We start from the raw sequence: 21,454 nt of genomic DNA, 5'->3' as shown, positions 1-21,454 counted from the left end.
ATATACAAATTTAATATAATTGTCATGAATTTTGTTTATCACCATCCAAAATATACTAAAGTAAGTTCAAAAGATACAAGATCAAGATCTATTATAAGTGATGTATTATAACTTTTATTTTTGTGTATTTTAATATTTGTTTTCCTTTTATATTTTTTAAAAACATTTTTAAATTTTATCAATTAGGTTTTATTAATATTTGTAAATTTAAGAAATGTTTTGGTTCTCATTAAATTTTATTTTGTATTCTAATTTGAAATGTATACAATTATAATTTCTTTCCAAATATTTAGTATCGAAGAAGCAACCCTCCTTTTAATATTGAATATTTGATAATATTATATTTTTTTTACAATAATTTTCATTAATTTATAAAAATTCATTAATTAATATTGAAACGGTAAGAAAATGGATAAGGGTATGAGTACGAAAATATACCCGTTACACGGTGGTGGAGATGGAGATGAGACAAAAGTTTATACCCATCGGATTTGAATACAGATGGGAATGAATTTTTTTATGAAAATAAAAATGAGTATGTAATAGTGAAATCTGTTCAATCAAATTCTAAAACTTAAAAATAACAAAAATATTGTTAGACCTAGGTTATACCTAAACCTTCACCTCTAAATTATTGAACCATCGCAACCGCTAATTTTGTCTTCGTCTTTGAAGACACTAAGAAAAATCTATAGTACGAAACCATCTCCACCGTGCACTGTGTTTTCACGCCCTATCTATTAGTGATTTTGAGTTTCTAATAAACATTGGTAGAGCACTAAAGAATGAGAAAAGAGTGAAGAAGATATAAGTGAAGTGCATGACAAAGGAAAACGAAAAACCAACAAAATAGAGACGTGTCCACATAATACACATGGGAAATAGCGTAAATTCTCCATAAATAAACGAAAAAGCAACTGTGTACATACGAAAGAAAGTATAAAAGAACAACCACAAATAAATAAAGCTGTCTACATTTCTTTTTTCGATCAGAAAATTATATAAATATTAATAAAACCAACTGAAAACAAAAAACTATTTAAAATTTGTTAAAATAGTTTTGTTAATTGCCATTGTCTCCTAGCTTAACTACAATCGAAGAATGAAGAAGATAACTAGGTTACAATAGCAATATTTGTGGGGGACTACTTACATACAAGGATAACCAAACATCACAAATACTAGGATAAGCAAACATCACGTGGAGAAGCCTAGTTGCCACATACATCCCATGATCACCGTTTAGTTGTACGCTTCGCTATTATGGCTTGGCGTTTTGTAATAATTGGGTCCCATGAAGTTCCAATGCGAAAAACGAGTACGTTGTCCTTTATAGAAGGATAAATACCATGTCCATTAAAATTAGCAATGTCTTTAGGGAACTTTTTCCATGAAAAAGAAATTTATTAATTCTCATAAATTTCAAAATAGTATGTTTTTTAGTTATTTGGAAACTAAATTTACCATATAAATAGTTTTGAAAAAATATTTTAGGGAATTGTTTGTTTCCCACGTAATTTTTAATTCTAATAACTTCAAATTGATTACTTTTTTTAGTTATTTGGAAACTAAATTTTTCAAATAAATAAAATTTAAGAAAAAAATATTTTTATGTTACAAAGATAAGAATAATTTAATTTTTAAAACATAAAACAACTGCATTTAACTTTCTTGATAACTTCTGAATGACAATCTCGTCCATTTTCAATTTTTAAACAAAAAGTATTGTAAGGCCCATTTATTTTTGTCCTTTTTATTTTAAGAGCTGCCCCAATCTTATGGGCCTAAGGGTTGACCCAAAACGAATTCAGACCTAAGTCTGCCTTAACACACTCGTCACTCATCACTTTTAGAAAACAACCGTTCTTCCCTTGCTCCTAAAACAGAGCTCTGCTAGAGTTTAGTTCCCACTCGTTCGTGCTAGCTCGAAAGTTCACTCCATCTCACGTAAGTTGGTCCTTAAGCCTTACTCCGACCCTATTTTCCTTCTGTGTCACTGTTCCAGTAGTGAATCGGCTCTTGGATCTACGAAGTTCTTTAGCTTAGGCTCGGAGTCTGATATTAGCCCCTTTCCAGATAAGGGAAGCTAGAAGCCTCCTGTTTGTTTGGTGTGATTGTTGTTGTTTTGCATTTGTTTCATGATTGATTGAGTTTGTACACTGTTGTGGATGTATGGGATGGTTGGCATTATTGTTTGGGTATGAAAATATGTTTGTGGCAAGGAGAAACAATGGCGAGGTTCGACCCAAGCGAGCCTGCTTCGCCTAAGCGAGACTTGTAGGAACAGGTCAGGGCTGCACTCGAGCTCTCGCTCAGGCGAAAGCTCTTGTTTTGAGCGAGGCACTATCTCGCTCAGGCGAGAGACGCTTGCCTAAGCGAGGACGCGTGAAAGCCCTGGGCATGTTGCTCCTGTTTTAGCCCAGGCGAGCAACCTCACCTTTGGGCGAGGGGTTGTCTCGCTCAGGCGAGGAGGGCTCACCTAAGCGAGCCATGCGAAAGCCTCCCAACGCCCATATCACAATCTTGCCTAAGCGAGAGTCCACCGCCTAAGCGAGGGAACTCCTCTTGCCTGAGCGAGGGCTCCTGGCTTGAGCGAGATCTGCTGCGGGTTGTGCTGTTTTCTTTGTTTGGATAAATGAAATGTTTGATTTATGATGTACTCTATATAATGCATGAGGCCTACGAAATGAAATGCATGATATAAGCTGTGGTTACAAATTGGATTGATGTGATTGTATGATCTTAGCATGTGAAACAAATGAGATTGTTGGTATTAAAGTGGTATGGTATTGGCATGAGATGAAATTCAACAACTATGGTTTGAGAATAATGGATGGGTATGGATTCACTGGGAAAATGAAAGAGGTGAATTATAAAGAGTTGGTATGTGATGTATATGTATATGTATGATAAATCTTTCTTGATTGATTTAGTATGATTGGTCCGTGTAAGTGCGTAATTCCTTAGAAATCTCTAGGTGAGATTTCAAGGTAGTGCTTTAGTGGTCGGGATGTAATTCCATGGTCCCTATTAGTGGGTGTCCATGGTGGTGCCCCATCTATATAATTTGGTGAGGATTCAAGATAAGGTTGAATCCTAACAATCTAAGGAGTCAGTTAGTCTCACTTAGAGCGGATTGACTCTTGTGGTGAGAGTAACATGAGGTTTTAAACTCATTAAGGGCTAACCTTGTGCGTAGGGGATTGAATCATTGTAACACTTGTAACACATGACTCGGGAGTGAGCAGCTCGTGGGTGAGCAAGGTAATCCACCACAAGTGCAAGCATCCGCTGAATCCGACCAGATTATATGTATCCGGATGAGTCAAGTCGAGTCTTAGTGTATTGATTGGAAGGTCATAACATGCTTGGATGATGTATGTATATTGGACTATGAAAGTATATGTGATTTCATGATAAAATCCTTTTGGATCTAGCTTACCATTTGCTTGTTTGATTGCTTTGTATGTTGTTTTTCTACCTTTGCGAAGATCATCAATTTATTGATGGGAGCATATGCGAAAGGTACTCGTGGTCAACAGGGGAGAGATGATTCCACTGCATAGTCTACTTGGCTGGACTTCATGTTCTTATTAGACTTTTCTTTAGGGCTATGACCCATGTATTTGTCTGTCTTTTAGATTTCTATATGATTCTATTAAACTTTATAGCTTGTTTCTTTTTGGACATCGTGGTGTACCTTGGGTTGTAAGGAGTTAAGTTCAAAACTACAGGACTGCACGATATTATCTTTGTGTTACGTTTCCTTTAATTATGTTTATTGATTAAATGGAACGTTACAAATACAACTTACCTCCTTTATTTACATTATAAAATTAATCTTATATTTCTTATTAAATTTGATAATTAATTTGTTAAGTTAACGTTTCCACAAATAAATAATGAAGTTTAAAAATCATAATATTTTTATAAAATAATTATAACAAATTTGAAGAATTTAATTATGATATATATCCATTCAAAACAATTATCTGTTATCCAATTAAAACTTGTGATATTATAAATTAGTTATATATTTTTTGTGGTAATTACTTAAAAATATTTCTAAGATATGATGACAAATGAATTATATAAAAAATATTTCTAACACATGATGTCATATCATTTTTTTAAACTAATTAGTTACTTATTTGTATTTATTTATTTATTTATTTTGTATTCCATTGATTTCTTTGATGCACTGGTTACCAAATTTGGAACAGAATTTGCTATTGGTCAACCACATCACCTCATGGCGATAGCACTTGTGAACATCAAGCAAGAGAAAACGTAACCCCTTCGAGTGTTCATCGAACGTTTCGGGAAAGTGGCCTTCATTATCAAAAACCTCAATCTAGAGTTTGCTAAGTATCACGTGGTCACCGCCCTGTAGCCAGGTCCCTTCGTTGACAACCTATGCAAAACCGGTGACTAATGAAGATAAAATGAGACATAGAGCAAATAAATGCATGCAAATGGAAAAACTTTTGCAACAAGGAACGAGACAATTCCACAAACCAAAGAAAATCACACAAAAAGTAGTAAAGCTCAGAAGAACGGAGCATATTAGATCAGTCATGGCAATGGCACCGAGCAGTCGTGTCGAGAAGTTATGTACACAAGATACCATTGACCTGAAAAGGGAGTTGTTTAAAGTTTACTTTTGTTCACCGTATTTTCTCTCACCATGTAGAATTGTGCTAGGAAGTTGTTAATAAAACACTTCATTGAGAACATTAGAATTGCATGTAACTTAAAGTTGCCATGGGGACACCTTTATTCAGTGTTTATGAATCTTGCTGAGAAGATGCCAAAGTCGTACCTCGATGAATGAGATTCACTCTGTGTGAATCCTACCAAGAAGGATGCCAAAGTCAAATCTCGATAAACGAGATTCACTCCATGTAAATCTTGTCGAGAAAGGTGTCAAAGTCGTACCTCGGTTATCGAAATTCACTCAATGTGAATCCTGCCCAAAAGGATGTCGAACACCTCTTCTACATGCAATTCAGTCTGTGTGAATCCTATCAAGAAGTATGTCGATGTCATACCTCAGGGAACGAGATTCACTTCGTTTGAATCCTACCGAGAAGGAAGTCAAACACAATCTCGGGGAACAAAATTCACTTCATGTGAGTCCTTCCGACAAGGATGCTGATGTCGTACCTCAATGAATAAGATTCATTGCGTAATAATCATTCTCAAAAGATGTCGAACATTTTCTCGATAAACGAAACGAGATTCACTATGTGTGAATCCTGTCGAGAAGGATGTCGAAGTCATACTTCGGTAAACGAGATTTTATCGATGTTGAGAAGGATGTTGAACACCGAGATTCACCTCGTGTGAATCTTGTCGAGAAGGATGTTGAACACATCTTTGGTGCTGATTTATCCCGTGTGAATCCTGTCAAAAGTAAGGTAGAAGTTGTATTTGGGTGAACGAGATTCACGCCATAATTCTGCCAAGAAAGATGTCGAAGTCTTACCTAGGTGAATGAAATTCACTCCGTATGAAGCATGTTAAGATGGATGGCGGATCTTAACAAAAAATTATGGAGGGGAAAAGTAATATAATTCTTTTATTATTATTATTGAATTGAATCATTAGTATGATGTTTCCACTCTTCTAAGTAAAATTGGATTATTAGATTTGATAATTACTATAATGCTTTAAAATATGTGAAGAAATAGAATTTATCTCTTTTTCATCCTTGAAAATAATTTCCTTTTTATCACTTCTAAACAATGAATGTATTATTTTATTCTTCATAAATGTACCTATTTTTTTAATAATATTAAAAAATAATTTATTATAATATAATAAAGAATTAAAAGACGTAATTATTAAAAAAAGAATATTATAGTCGAGTCATAATTAAAATCGTTTACGAAAAAAACATAATACACTATTATTCTTATATATTATCTTTTTTTTTCTTCAAGAAAGGAAGAAAACAAATGAAAAATGAGAGCAAAAGTGATGAGTTTGTGTCTATCTTCCTTCTTTCTTCAAAAATAAAAAGAAAACATATGAGAGTGAGAGATGAGTACAACTTGTGAAAAAACTAAAAGACAATAAGAAAGAAAATATAAAATATCTTAATAAATATTTAGTTTAATTACTCTTTGATCATTGTTTTAGTCCAAAAATGTTAAATTGATCCTCAAGTTTTTTTAGTCTCAATTTGGTCTAAACTCTTGAAAAATTGATGTAATTTGGTCCTTTTCATTAAATTTATTGAAGCAAATGAAAGATTTTTCACCAAAATTAACGTTGTTAATAAGGAAATTCTTTGTTGGTGTAATTAACATCATCCCAGTATCAATTTTAATGATAAATCATTGATTTGTTTTAAGAAATTTAACGAAAATGACCAAATTGTAAAAAGAAATTCAAAAATCGAAACCAAATTGAGATTAGAAAAAAACTAGAGACCAGCTAGAAAATTTTAGACAAAAAGAGAGACCAGAGAGTAATTAAACCAAAAAATATTTTTATTATTTATTATATTCAATTTGATGTTTTATTATCTATTAACATTAATTGTTGTGCTTTATAAAAGAAATAAAAAACTCATAATCTAATTTTTATCAATTTTTAAAATATACTACCTATAATTTAAAATTTTTTTAAAATTTCAAATATATATAATTTAAAAAAAATTCAAAAATATTTGGGGGGCCATGGCCCCTCCCAGCTCCTATAATAATCCACCTCTGGTTGAAGCCACACCTTATTGGATATTTAGGAAAGCTTCTAATGACACATTCCTAGTTGTACTCTCAAAACATTCTAAACTTTTCAAAAGATTTCTCCTCCTCGAGTCTGGGGCAAGTATACCACTCAACCTTCTTAGCATTCTCAACCTAATCACCATTGTCGAGCTTCTCGGCCTGCTCGGTGTTCTCAACGTTCTCGGTCTTCTCAACCTGCTACACCTACTCGACTTTCTTGGCATTCTCGATCTTCTCGACTTTCTCAACCTTCACAGTGTTCTCGGTCGAGAAACAAACCAACACTTAAAACAACTAAATGGAGAATAGATACCAAATCATGGTTAAGTTGTGATTAGGCCCTCCTTAATCACTAGAAGGGAAAATGACCAATAAGAAATGCTAAATAGATGAATACCCAAGGTAAAATGAGAGTTTTTCTCTAAACTCTATTTGCATATTTGAGAAAAACTATTGATACAATCCTAACTTGATTGTCAGAGTGTATTTGCAGGTATCCCCTCCACCCAAACGGACAAATGAGTGTAAGATATATAAGATGTTCTTAGCCAAGAATGGGGGTTGGTTGAATTGGATCTTTCTGAAAATTATGTTCAATTTTAGACTTAAAAATATCTTAGTTGAATTCAATTGAGCAAGTTTTTAGGAATCTATCATACATGGTACATAAATTTTAACCGATTAAAAATAGAATTAATAGATTGAAATCACTTAACAGAGAAGCACACAATGAGAACAATATAATAAATTACCACAATTACATAAAGATTGATTAAAATGATTTTCTTAAAGATTTTATCATAGATCAATTAAGAAAGAACAATCAAACCAATGTAGAAGGATTTTTATACTGGTTGACTCATAACAGAGCTATATCTAGTTAGTCAAGACACTCTTAGCCTGACTTTGTAACATCCTAGACGGCCGCATTTATTAAAAATACTTTCCTAAAAAGGTGAGAAAATTTCCAATTTTATTTCATAAGCACCAAAATATAAAATCCATGAAAAATTCCCCATACTGGCCCCTCTCTGGCTCTAACTATCTTTGTGCTCACCTGCATCAACATCTGCTCTCATGTAACAAATTACATGATGATCGCCAAACACACACATATAGGGTGAGCTCAAATAAAATGAACACAATATGCAATAAAATAACAATTTCAAACCCATGACCCTTATTAGAACCCCAACTCTTAAACTCGACTTTTAAATCTTCCTATGGATGCCTCTTGATTCTACACCCTTTGATGATTACATGATACTTGTTGTTATTATAATCTACTCGCCCCAACGCTTCCCTGATTTCCCTTTATCGCTTGGCGGCTCACCCCGTGCCGCCAGGTGCCACACTAGTAGCGTCACTACTACTGATTTTTGGCAATTTAGGACTAGTTCCAAGGAACCCAACACTCCACATGAAATCAATCATCATTAAAAATTCTTATTCAATTATAGCAACATGATTGATATGCAGTCCACACACCCACATGGCTTATGAATTCATTACACCATTTATTTGATCAAGTAAAACATACCATGTGAATTCCTAACACATCACAACTTGCACATAAAAATAATACTTAAACAACCCATTTTACCACACTAATTTTCAATCAATCATCCCAATTTGCACATCATAATAGTTCTTAAATTAGACAATATACCACCTCACAGTAGCAGTAAACTTACCACTTTTACACTCTATTAATTCCAATTATCACATAATCATACTTATACTTAATTTAATTACATAAATGTGTGTCCTTTCCAACACCTTTACCCAATTATCCAGTAATATACACAAAATTTCCCAGAGAATCCACCCCAACACCCCAACTCGAAACAAAATCAGAGTGCCTTTATGCACCTGATGTGTTGCCTGGCGGCAATTCATGTACCACCAGGCGGTGCTTACACATTTTGAGTTCTTCCTAGATTTTCCTGCACCAGTATGAAACCCCACTTCTAAATTATCAATTCGACATGCCTTTTAGTGCATCTTTAACAACCCGCCAAACTTATACTTTTCATGTTTGTTCAATTTAATATCATTATCATGAAATCGCGCACCAATCATAACCATAAACTATATTTCTTCATCCCCAATCCCAACATGAACCCTAATTCCCAAAATCATGCAAAGATTCATATTATAATCAACCAGAAATTCACTCGTAAGCATGCAATGATACCAAATTCACACCAAATACATAAGAGCTTAATTCAAACTTCCCAAAACAGCTAGAACGCACCAGAAAATATCAAGCTGAGCAACCTAGTTCATGTCGCTTGGCAGATGGCACACGACCATAGGAAAAACCCAGAAAATGGGTTCTAGAGCAAGCATCGCCTGACGGGTCTTCAATGCCGACAAGTGGTTTCTGGAAAAATCCAGAAACATGAACACTTATTAAATTTTGGTAGAATTCAGGGTTCACACACATTCCTTTCAATCCAGAATAATACAATTTAATACAAAAGACGAAATACAACTCCCCTAACTTGATAATCCTTGCTCCAATTGAAAATGAGAAATCCCTCTTGCACAACAATCTCTCTATCCTTTGTCTCCTCTCTAAAATTGCTCCCAACCCTTACAACACTCCCTACTTGGTGTCCAAAATGTACTCTCAATAGCTCTCACACTAAAGTGGTCTAAAAAACCGATCTTCAACAATAGTCTTAACTACACTTTAATTAGGTTTAATGGTAAAAAACGAAAATTTCATTAAAAAGAGTTTAATCGTTATTCAATGACCATTCTAAGATGGTTTTCCAGCCCTCCTAGCTTCCTAGACGACTAGGGTTTTCTGCTCCACCACTTTCATGCTAAAAAGAGATTTGGCAAAAAGAAAATTTATTTTACATCTACAAAGGTTTGAACACACAACCATGCAAATGTCAAGCCAATGCACAACCAATTCATGTTTCGTGATAATTCCTATACATCAAGGATTATATTATAACTCCACATTATCAAGCATATTATTATGAAAATAAGAAACAATTAAAATAACACACAGTTAACATATACAAGACTCAAACCCAAGTCCTTTCATAATAACCAAGTACTCTCAACAATTTAAGTTAGTACTATTCCATGCCATAAGTCCCCACATTAAATGGCATAAATATTCCCTTACCCCCATTTATATCAAATAATTATTTGTTTAATTATTTAATTTTTACGGGTCTTACAAACTTTCCACTATATCAAAAGTTTTACAAAATCCTTACAAGATCACACTTTTGACAAAACCAAAAACCACATTAAGATTCTAGAGTCCCACAAGAATCTAATTCAGCACAACAAGACTCCCACTTGTACATTTGGAATCACACTAGAAAAAACCTAGATACCTAAGAAAGACCAAACCTTGGTGGTTGCTCTCCCTGGCCAACCACAAGCTTTCTTTAAAGAGGAATGTTTGCAGCACTGTCTAATTAACAAAGTATGAGTTTTTTAGAGATTTCATAATGATTTCGTGATAAAAATGAATCTGTCATAGAACTCTCTAGAAAAAATAAGCTTTATAGTCTGTTAGTTAACACATTCAACAGGTTGATTGTTTGTTTAATTGATTTCACTTGACTTAGAAAAATCACCTAATTAAATGTATTTATACTAGAACTGTAACAACAAGCCAATTAACATGTTAAAAATTGATAACATCCTACTTTTTTGTGTTTTTATTTCCTAAAAACATTGTTTTAGTTGAAATAAATATGTGTTTGTCTTTAATTAGTTAGTTTTTATTGGTTGTTTAAGAAAATAAAGTTTTCATAAAAATGTGGTAAAAAGGTTGTTTATAGTAGTATTTTTTTGCCATAGTTTGTTCTTTTGGGATTTCCCCTTTTTATAATAAATCAACTTGTCAAGAAACCCTTACTTTTTGCTGAATTACGTTTTTGACCATTGACTACATTTATTTCTTATTGCAGATTAGTCCATGGTTGGTCAATGGAAGGCTTTGACGTAACTCTCCCCAAAATGCACGTTTCATTAAAAGTGGTCTAATCCATTTTGATTTAGGTCAAGGGAAGCACAAAAGGATCTAGTTGCTCCATCTTAAAGGAAGCCATGATGCATGATATTCTGATCCAAGAGAGGTTGAGGATAATTCATGATGGATGGAGACAATTTGAAGATCAAGATGATGAGATTGAGGCATGGAATTATCAACGAATGAAGGAGAGGATCATAGTAAATCAAGGGTGCAACAAAAGTAGTCTCAGGTTCAGATTCGGGCTATAAATGAGTGAGTTAGGCCAATCAAGTGATTCAGGTGATGTTTTTAGGGCAAGAACTAGGTTTCTATGGGGGGGACTCTAAGATTGGAGTGATGTTTTGAGAGCTAGGTTTTTAGTGTTCTGGTGTGCGAGAGAAAGTCATTTTGTAAGGGATTTTCTCATGTCCGATGAGCACAAAATGGCCAGGGGGATTGAGTCTCCTTTAGTGTGCTAGGTAGTTTCAGTTGTTCAACCATGAGCACAAAGTGGTTAAGTTTGTGCTGAATGAGATTCCCTACACCATTTTAATTTGTAGAACTCTCTCTTTACCTTATATTTTTTCTGATTTTCAATAAAATACAACAATTTAGTTCAATTTTGATTTACAACTTTTGTATTTTGGTTATTTAAAATATATTTCCTTCATGCTCTTACTATTAATCACTTTAATTTCCTTTATTACTTTACAATTTTAAATTGGGTGTTGTATTCTTGAATAAATGTTTTGACTATGTTCTAGAAATCTGCATGAATCATTATTTCCTTTTGGAAATCATGTTACCTTAACGTGGACACAATATATCGAGATGTGTTCTCAAGTGGACACAAATGATTGTATCTATTCTTAGTTTAATTGTTCTGTTAGTTGATTTATGTTAGGCATATATTATGTTTACAAACTCTACTTTGTTGCTTTATGATTCTCATATCAGATTTACTCCTTAATGTAGATAACTTTTATTTATACATTCTATTAATAGTTTTAATCGGTCACTTTAAGAGTCTAACATTGTTCTAACTCATGCATTGCATTTCAATTTCTGTTTAACATTATGAACTTGTTGAATGTAACGTCCCAATTAAATAGATAAATCCCATTTAATAAAACGCCACATACATAAATATCCAAAGATTACGAAGATTTGGGATATTAAGTACACAGTACCCCAAACATATCCATATTATATAAAAGAGGCCCCACACGGCCTAAAACAAAGTATACTGGTGAAATGGTTGTACTAGGTCTTGTACAGACAAGAGAATCATAACTAATAAATCCTTCAGCAATGGGCCCCATAGTGGGCCCAATACCTGTCCAGTCCATCAAGCTGTAGCATTTCTATCATCATTACCACTACCAAGGGTTCTCACATCTACTCACATCAATAAAATTGATTATCATCACAATAGAGGAAACCACACATAACATACAAGCAAGCGAAAGGGTAAGCTAGTGTAAAGAAATGTTATATCAAAACAGTCAACATGCAGTTTCACAGTCAGACACAAATAACAGACTTTCACACATAGATTACCAACTCATTAGAGACCCCAAGACTTGACTATCCAGATACGTAAACTGAGGTACCACCACAAGGCAGTAGAATTACGTCCTAGCAATGAGGCGTCACCACGAGGCCTTCACGGAATTACACCCTTACAAGAGGCACCACCACGTGGCCTTCATGGAATTACATCCTGGCCTTGAGGCACCACCACGATACTCGCGTGGAATTACGTCCTTATGTTGAGGCACCAGCATGAACTCTCACTACGAGGTTCATGGAATTAAGTCCAATAGGTGAGGCACCACCAGGGACTCCCATTAGGAGGGTCCATGGGATTACGTCCGACAGATGAGGCGCCACCAAGAGCTCTCGCTACAAGAGTCATGGAATTAAGCCCTACTCACACTTTGTTCATGTTTCACCACCAATCAAAAAGTTCCCTTAATACTAATATCATGTATAACAACCAATCATACAACTCATGCTTTTCAATTCATAGACCATGAAGCAACATATCATTTACATCACGACCTCATATATTACTCAAGGCACCATCCCTCAAACTTTTGTAGTAAAGCATTCAAGTCAGGCAAACAATCAACCATAACATTGGCCATTCAAGTTATAGCACGAAACCTGCCTCAGCCTCGCTCAGGCGAGAGATCCTCTCGTTCAGGCGAGCCCTTTCTCGGCTAGGCGAAAGCTCGAGCAGTGAAACAGTGGCTCCTACGGATTCTCGCTCAAGTGAGTCCCCTCTCGCCTAAGCGAGATTACACTTTGCTCAAAAATGCAGACGAGTCACCTAAGCGACCATTCGCGTAGAATAGTTTGGGCGAGCTTCTGTTAGTCTCACCTAGGCGAGGCATGCTCGCTTGGGCGAGAAAACCAGTGTTCGCCACTGTTTCTTCATACAACAGTCACACATACACCAAACCCAAAAGCCAAACGACATTTTCATCACATCACAGTAGTATATAATCCACAAAATCATACAATATCATTAGTGCAAGCAAAAAACAAACTAGACACATGGACCCTAGCTTCCGTTACCTAGAAATAGCTAGAGGAAGGGTTTGACTCCAACAGCAGGGACGCAACAGTTCTAGGGACCAACGAACAAGCTGGAACAGAAAAGCAGAGCGAGTTTTTAGAATGGTTCACCACGAAACCCTAGCTAGGAACACGAGCATACGAACGGAAAATGAATGAGAAAGTTGTAGAATACTTACACGAATCAAGAAGATGAAGCTGGGTTCACTGGATTGAGATTGGGGTTAAACCCTAGCAGAGCTCTTGGAGAGAATAGGGAGCGTGACGGCTGCGTTTTCTATAAAGTAAAAGGAATGGATGAGACTAGGGCAGATTAGGTCTGAATCCTCTTCTTGGGCCAGCCCTTAGGCCCAATTGATTGGGGCAGCCCTTACAATAAAAGGCAAAAAATAAATGGGCCTTACATTGAATCCATTCATTAGCATTCATGTTAGGGGTTCACGTAAGCCAAAATTATTGTAGCTTGAATTGTAGTTTGTGTTTGCTATTATAAATATTGCATTTCTAGTATTTTATTTTCCTTTGCACTTTGCATCTGTATTGTTTGATTAAATCCAATTCCTATTTCATACTAGAATTAGTTGAATCTACATTCTGCATTGACCTCTATGAATTGATTATCCTATCATAGTCTAGAGTGTTGCCACCAAATGGTTTTATACGTGTTCTCATATAGTTTCAGCAACATTTATAATTCCATTCATTCACCACCATGGGCCATATGCAATTCAAATCACACCATCTTAGATTATTTTAGGTCATCTTTGAATCTGCACTCCACGACAATAAGTTCTGCATTGAATCAAAATTTCTAGTGCGATAAGACTGTGTCCTTGGCAAATGCATTGCATCTAAATATAAGCTAAATTCGATTGTTGCTGTAATTTGACTCTCAAATTCTGCTAGGGGTTTTATGTACACAAGTAGCTAGATTAAATGTCCAGAGTTAGCTTTTAACTTTGTAGCTTTGCATCAATTCACATGTTTCGTAGTTTTGTGTAAGCACTACATACTGCATAACTTTGGAATGTGTCATGGGGTTGGATACTGTAAATTTTCATGAATATCTTTGCTTCTTGCACCAGTTTTGCATCTTAAGTTCATTTCAGTTTGCACTAATTAGACTTACGATAGGTTCTTACATTCCTTAGATGATTATGCATATGCTTAACTAGCTCATATCACGTTTTCATTGCATTAGTGTAAGTATTAAAATGGATGAAATTCCAAGAAGGAAGGGTTGAATTGGTTAGTTAAAGCCTATGTTGACTTTTAAAGGCCTAAAACAATTTTCTATTGAATCAAATCAAACACAAAGTATGGATGCAAACACTCATAGACTGGACACTTTCAATTGATCAAAAGTAAAGATAGTTGGACGATTTCATTAAATAGATACAATATTGATAGAATCAACAAATTAAATAAAAAAAATAGTCGACTAAAATACTGGGAAAATTGCATAAATGTGAATTTGTTATTTAAGATAGGAACATATTGAAAGATCAAACAAGATTGATTCCAATGAGTGATACAAAAATGAGAAAAACTTCAGATTATGTTATATCACACAAGAATGTCAAAAAAATGGTTCAAATCAAAATTCTTTAATGTGAAATACAAGTGATGAGAGATAGGGACAAGAACAATGCATAAGATTTATGTATTGGTTCACTCAAAACTAAGCTACATCAAGTTTGATGTAACCCCCTTAAGGCTCAAAGCTTGGGCCATTGGCTAGGCCTATTCCTTTTATTTTCTTTATTTTTTTAATTAAATAAATGTGTTCTAATTTGGTTAGTTTTTAAACATTGTAGCCTAGCTATGCACTCATAATTGAGTGCTCCATTTTATGGGCTTCCAATTAAGTCTACAACCCATTTCCATTGCAAGTGGCAACCAACATTTTTCTTCAGCAACATCAACGTCAATTGGGCCTACACGTAGTAGCCAAATTTCATCAAGCAGAGCCCAATATCCATCAACACGTGGTTCACTTCAATTTTCATATTTTGCTTCAGCCAAGTGATGTGTCCTCGCTTATTTCAATCAACACGGATGCTTCAACTGCTTGAGCCTGCAACCAACAGCCTAACTTCATTTCATGATACAAATTTCCAAACAAAGGGTCCATGGTTGAAGATAGGTGCAACTAGGGTTCGTTCCATTTTTTCAGTAACATGATGCCTTCCTATCACACCTTCCAGCATTGTCTTCTATTAGGGCTTATTTCTCCCGTTACTGCGTTAATCCTTAGCTGTTAGGAATTGTTGGCCAATTTGTTTCCCTTTCTTGCGCCGTTAGGATGTGGTTAGATGGCATTTTGTCTTTCCTTCCATTTTTTCGGTTGCCCTTCTTCTATAAAGGGCAAGGCATCATTTTTAAACAATTAGCTTAGATGAATAATATTGAGGTTTAATCCCTTTATTTGTTAGCTCACCTCCCTAGTAGAGGATTTCTCCTCCTAGGGTTACCAAAATAGTGAGAGTTCGCGAGTTCCCCATTGGAACTCCATTCAAGAGTGAATCAATCTCCCATTGTGAGATCAATCGAGTCTTCCATTGCATTTTTCAGTCGATTTCACCGAACAATCGACACCTGGAGACCGTTTCGATCATTCCCCATCGAATGGAGCAAGTTTTCGGCGATTAATGGTGCCGACGGCCCCGCCAAGTGGTCTTCAGAGCCAATCGGTTCTCGGAGGTCTTCAAAGACAAGTATTCTTCATCTTATCTAGTTTTCTTCTTCTTATGTTTGAATCTGTCTTGTTCATGATTGTTTGATTTGCTTCTCTGTTGATTCTGTGTTGAATCTGTGTTATGTTTTTTCTTGCTGAAAATGATTCAAAATTCGTTGATCAAATCTTCCTTGAATCAATACAGTGATGTTGAACTGTCTTAGGCTTCTATTATGTCATTCAGTGCATGTCCGTAGGTTCTTTCATTTTTTTTACCTAGTTTTGAATTTTAAAATCTTTGTTTTGTCTTAGGTTTTGTTTAATTCATTTTCTATTTCATTAATTCTATAGACGTTGTGGCAAATTTGTGTGTTGTTTTCTATTGTAGTAGAGTTGTTCTATATTATTTTTAGATTCCTGTTGTATGTTTCGTGGTTGAATTTTCTATTAGATCATTAGCAAATTGTTCTGCAGTGCCTAATTTTCACTGATCGTAGTTGATTCTGCTGTTCCTTGCTGCTATTTTCCATTCATTATTACTTGTTATTCAAATCTTTGATTGAGTCTTTGTTTTAATCATTTTGCTGGCCAAGGATTGGTCCTGACCGAAGCACCTATTAAGTATTCCACCACTATGATATCTGATTTGTATCAGAATATCTATGTGGAAACTCAAGCTTGGTCATGTGAATGCATAGGCTGTGTTAGCATCTTGTCTTGAGCCATTTGTATTCATTTATTGAGTCATGTTTCGCTATTGATATATGCTTTTTGGTGCTATTTCTCGCTTCGTATCTTTGATTCAGTTTGGGCGTTGCCTCAGGCTAGCATTCACGGGTTTTAGTTTCTGTTTTGGCCGATTCTATTTTATTAGATTTTAAGTCTTCATCCTGTATTAGTTCATGTTGATGTTATGTTGCACTGACAACTTGCTTGAGTACAGCTGGTGCTTTAATCTTTTATTCCAGTATACATTCGATGTTTTCTTTGACTAAGAATATGTGTTGCTTCTTTTGAGGCATAGATATTTTGGGGGCTGGACCAAGAGAACTCATAGCCAGAAGATTAATCCAGTCACGCATAGTTCTTTTATTCTTGTGTTGCTTTTGTTTTGTATCACTGACTTTGTGTATTTTTCTTTTCAATATGCTTGCTGTTTTTATTTCATTTGGCTTAGGTGGGAAAATGCTTTAGAACAATCCCATCCTTAGCAAAGTTTGTAATAATTTAATCTCGTAGTGTGAGGTTCAAGGGGTTCCAAAGGCCACTTGCATCTTCACTTAGGTATTAATTTTCGTCTAGTTTATGTTTTCAATCTTTATGTTTTCTGTCTTTATGTTTTAAATGTGCCGGTTCTGTGTTCTGTGTGTGATTTTTATGTTTAAACTTTCTATTTTAGGTCACCGTGATATCTAGGTGCAAGTTCTTTTACCACCTAGTTGACCTTTCTTTGGTCATAAGTTCATACACACTGTTTTTCACACAATCTGTTTTGCTTAGAATTTTATTGAGAAATTTTGTGAAAGTTGTTTAGAGATCTCTGGCTAGGAAAGGCTTGGTTTCTAAGCTTGTCCAAGAGACTCACCTCCCTTTCCTGCGAGTTTTTCTAGATCACTTTCACTCCATTTTCTCTTTAGAATTCTTGAACTATCTTGTGAAAAAAACTTGTTTTGATAAAAGTGTTTTCCAAAAATTGTTTGCAAATGAGTTTTCCTTACAGTAGTGTGCATTTAGGTAGGCATAATAGTGTGCATTTTGGTAGGCATAGTAGTAATGAGTTACATCATACCATTTATAGTGACATTCCATTTTTGGGGAAGATATAGGACCAATATCATTTAGAAATTGGATGTGGGATACAGAGAAATTGGTACAACCATTGTTTCGTAAATTTAGTCAATTTGACATTCTTAGGCATGTTACTTCTAGGCTTATAGGATGTGCATCCGAGTAGTGGCAAAAGAGACAGTCTAGAGTGCAAAAGGGGAGATACTCGCTCGCTCAAAAACTGAGCTAGTCGCCTAGGCAACTTTTCGCGTAAGAAGGGTTTGGGCGAGTCCCTATCCATCTCGCCTAGGCGAGACTGGCTCGCTTGGGCGAGATTAGCAGGTCTCGCCACTATTTTTCTGCAACAGTCACCCACCTCAAAACCAGAACAAAGCATTTATACATTCACAATTAACATATCATCGCATCAACCATAAGAACTCGAAATAACAACCAACAACATGGAAACCAGTAATATAGTAGTAAGCCAGAGCTTCCCTACCTAGAAATGGGTTCGTACGGGACTTCGACCCTGAACCAAAGAGCATAACAGCTCTAGAACGAGACTCGTAAACTGGAACAGCGGATAAAAATGAGTTATTACAGAGTTTCGAACTGTGACTACGAAAACTATACTAGACAAAGGTGGTAAGGATTAAAAGATACTTACGTGAGCAGAACTATGGCCAAGCTAAATGTGAATCTGAGGAACTCTGGAACCCTAGCAGAAGACGGCAGCATCAACAACTTTAGGAGGTGTGGTTTCTATTTACGAAAAGTGAGCATAGGTTAGGGTTTGGGGCAGACTAGGTCTGTTTTCCCTGGGCCAGCCCTAAGGCCCAATAGTTAAGGCAACTCTAAGAAAAAGGGGCAGAATGAAAAGTGGGTCTTACATTCTCCCCAACAACAAAATTTTCGACCTCAAAAATAAAGACTCACCAGTTAAACAGATGGGGGTGTGATCTCCTCCTATCCTCCTCCAATTTTCAAGTAGAGTCACCCGTCCTTCGATCCCATATGACTTTGACAAGACTGACCGTCTTCCCTCAGCGTTCCTCAACTTTGCTATCTTCTAACGCGATGGGTGGTACTTCCACATGTGGCACTAGCATTGACACGTGGCACAATTGTGACTTGACACGTGGACCATTTTTTGAAATTAAAAAAATTAAAAAACAATAAAAAAACCAGGAGCTGACACGTGGCATGTACTGTTCAAAAACGTTAACTATTTAAACACCGTTAGTGAAAAGGACCAAATTGACCACAATTTGACGAAAATGAGGACCTAATTGAACATAAAACTAAAATAGGGACGAAATTGAATAAAATCAACAAAAATAGGGACCAAATATATATTTAAGCCATTTATTTATTACACGCATTTTTAATTTGATGTGGTATTTAAATGCTTTGGATGTTTATTTATCACGTTTAGGTAGTATGATGTAGGTATCTTAAGTATACTTAATAAAAAAGAAGAAGTTAAGTTATTTGTGTTCTATGTGTGATTATGGGTGATGGAGTTAGCTATCAGCAAGGGTATCCTGAAGCGCTTGGTGGCGTAGTTGTGGTGTTGAACTTGGACCAAGAGATGTTGGATAGTGTCATGAGCGGGTTGGTTTATGACTAGTGATGAACACACGATTAATATGAGCGGGAAGGTTCATATTAATGATGCTTTCATGTGAGGATACGAGCGGGAGGTTCATATGTACCATGCTCACACTTGAGGACTGTTGCGAGCAGGGAGGTTCACAGCTGTTAGATCACGTGTGTTGAATTACGAGAGGGGAGGTCCGTAGCGTTGGACTACGAACAAGGAGGTTCGTAGAGTTTGACTTCGAGTAGGGAGGTTCGTAGAGGCAAGACCACAAGCGGACATGTTCATGGAAGCATATTATATCCTGGGTCCATGGTCAAGTAATTGTGTGTTGGAAAACCTAAGGGCAGTAAGGTTTCTTGGCTAAGTATTAACTGAAATAAAGGGTTTTAGGATGAGTCTTTATTTTATGAAATTATAAGTTTATATTGTTATAAGCTCACCCTTTCTATTTGTGTTTGGCGATGATCATGTGACTTGTCACACGGGAGCATATGATATTCCAAGTGATGCTAGTGATGCCTAGAGACAGAGAAAGGGCTAGCATGGGATTTTTGGCTAGTCGTATAGTTTATGTTTGTTTTTTAAAAAACAATTTAGTCGATTTATTGGAACTTGTAGTACATTTACGATTTGACTTATTTAAATTTGAGTGCGTTGAATAATTTTCAAATTTTCCCGCGTTTGGGAATAAATAATTGTGACATTTGAATTTCAATTATAAATTATTTGTTTTATTTAAGTAATTTCCAGTATGGACGTTACATTTCATGCCCACATTAGCTATTTAAATGAAATCAACACATAGAATTATTAAATAAACAGGCTAAATATGTCAGATCACATTTCATGCAGACATTAACTATTTAAATGAAAAGCAAGACATGGAATTATAAGATTGACATGCTAAAAATATATCAGATCACATTTTTCATATCTAATATTCCGAGGTCAGTTCTTAGCTTGTTAAACCTATCATGAGTTAATGGTTTAGTGAATAGATCAACCATATGATTTTTAATTTTAACAAACTTAATTTCGCAATCACCTTTTAATACATAATCTTTTATGAAGTTATGTCTTATTTCAATGTTCTTGTATTTAAAGTGTTGTATAGGATTCTTAGTCAGGTTGATTGCACTAGTGTTATCACAATAAAGAGGTACATTTACCAATGTAACTCCATAGTCCAAGAGTTTATGCTTTAGCCATACAATTTGAGCACAACAATACCCCAGTTGCAATATACACATATTTGTTTCGTATTGTTCCATGATATGAAACTTGAGCCAAGTAGGTGGCATATTCCACTTATGATTTTCCAATCCAATTTGCAACTTGCAAAGTCAAAATCTAAAAATCCATTTAGGTTTATCTTAGAGTTACATGGATGCCATAATCCAACATTTATTGTCCCTTTTAGATACATGAGGATCCTCTTTTCAGTTTTATTATGTAATTCCCTTGGATTCGATTGAAATCTTGCACACATGTACACACTGAGTTGTATATCAAGCATACTTGCGGTAAGATAAAGGAAAGATCCAATTGGCCATCTGTATTTTATTACATCAATTTGCTTTCTAGCTTCATCTGAAACCATGTAACAATTTGTGGCTATAAGGGTGACAAATTCTTTGCAATTTTCCATGTCAAACTTTTTCAAAAGCTAAATACATTATTTTGACTAGCTTAAAAATGTTCATTTCTCAAGCTATTTGACTTGCAGTCCCAAAAAGTAGGACAACTCACCTATCATGGACATCTCAAAATCACCCTACATGACTGCAACAAATTCTTCATGCAAGGAGTACTACAAGAATCCTTCACTATTTAAGTTCAACTTTACAAACCTTGATTGATCACCAATCATGTGCTTGAACACCCATTATCTAGGTACCACCAATCTTTCTTATCACTCTTTATGACTTGAAAAACAAATTTACATTACATAGTGCCCTTAATAGGTCAGGTCCAACATGGTTAATCCTTTCTTGGTCCTTTTTTGATCCATTTCAAATATCCCTTAGGACATCATACTTTCGTGCACTGTAGTTTTAGAAACATGACTTTTTCTCAAATAATAATTACAAGAT

This window comes from Vigna unguiculata, chromosome 5 (genome assembly GCF_037176805.1).
Source record: "Vigna unguiculata cultivar grain cowpea cultivar isolate G323 ecotype 2 chromosome 5, ASM3717680v1, whole genome shotgun sequence".
Taxonomy (NCBI): Eukaryota; Viridiplantae; Streptophyta; class Magnoliopsida; order Fabales; family Fabaceae; genus Vigna; species Vigna unguiculata.
This window is presented reverse-complemented; position numbering follows the sequence as displayed.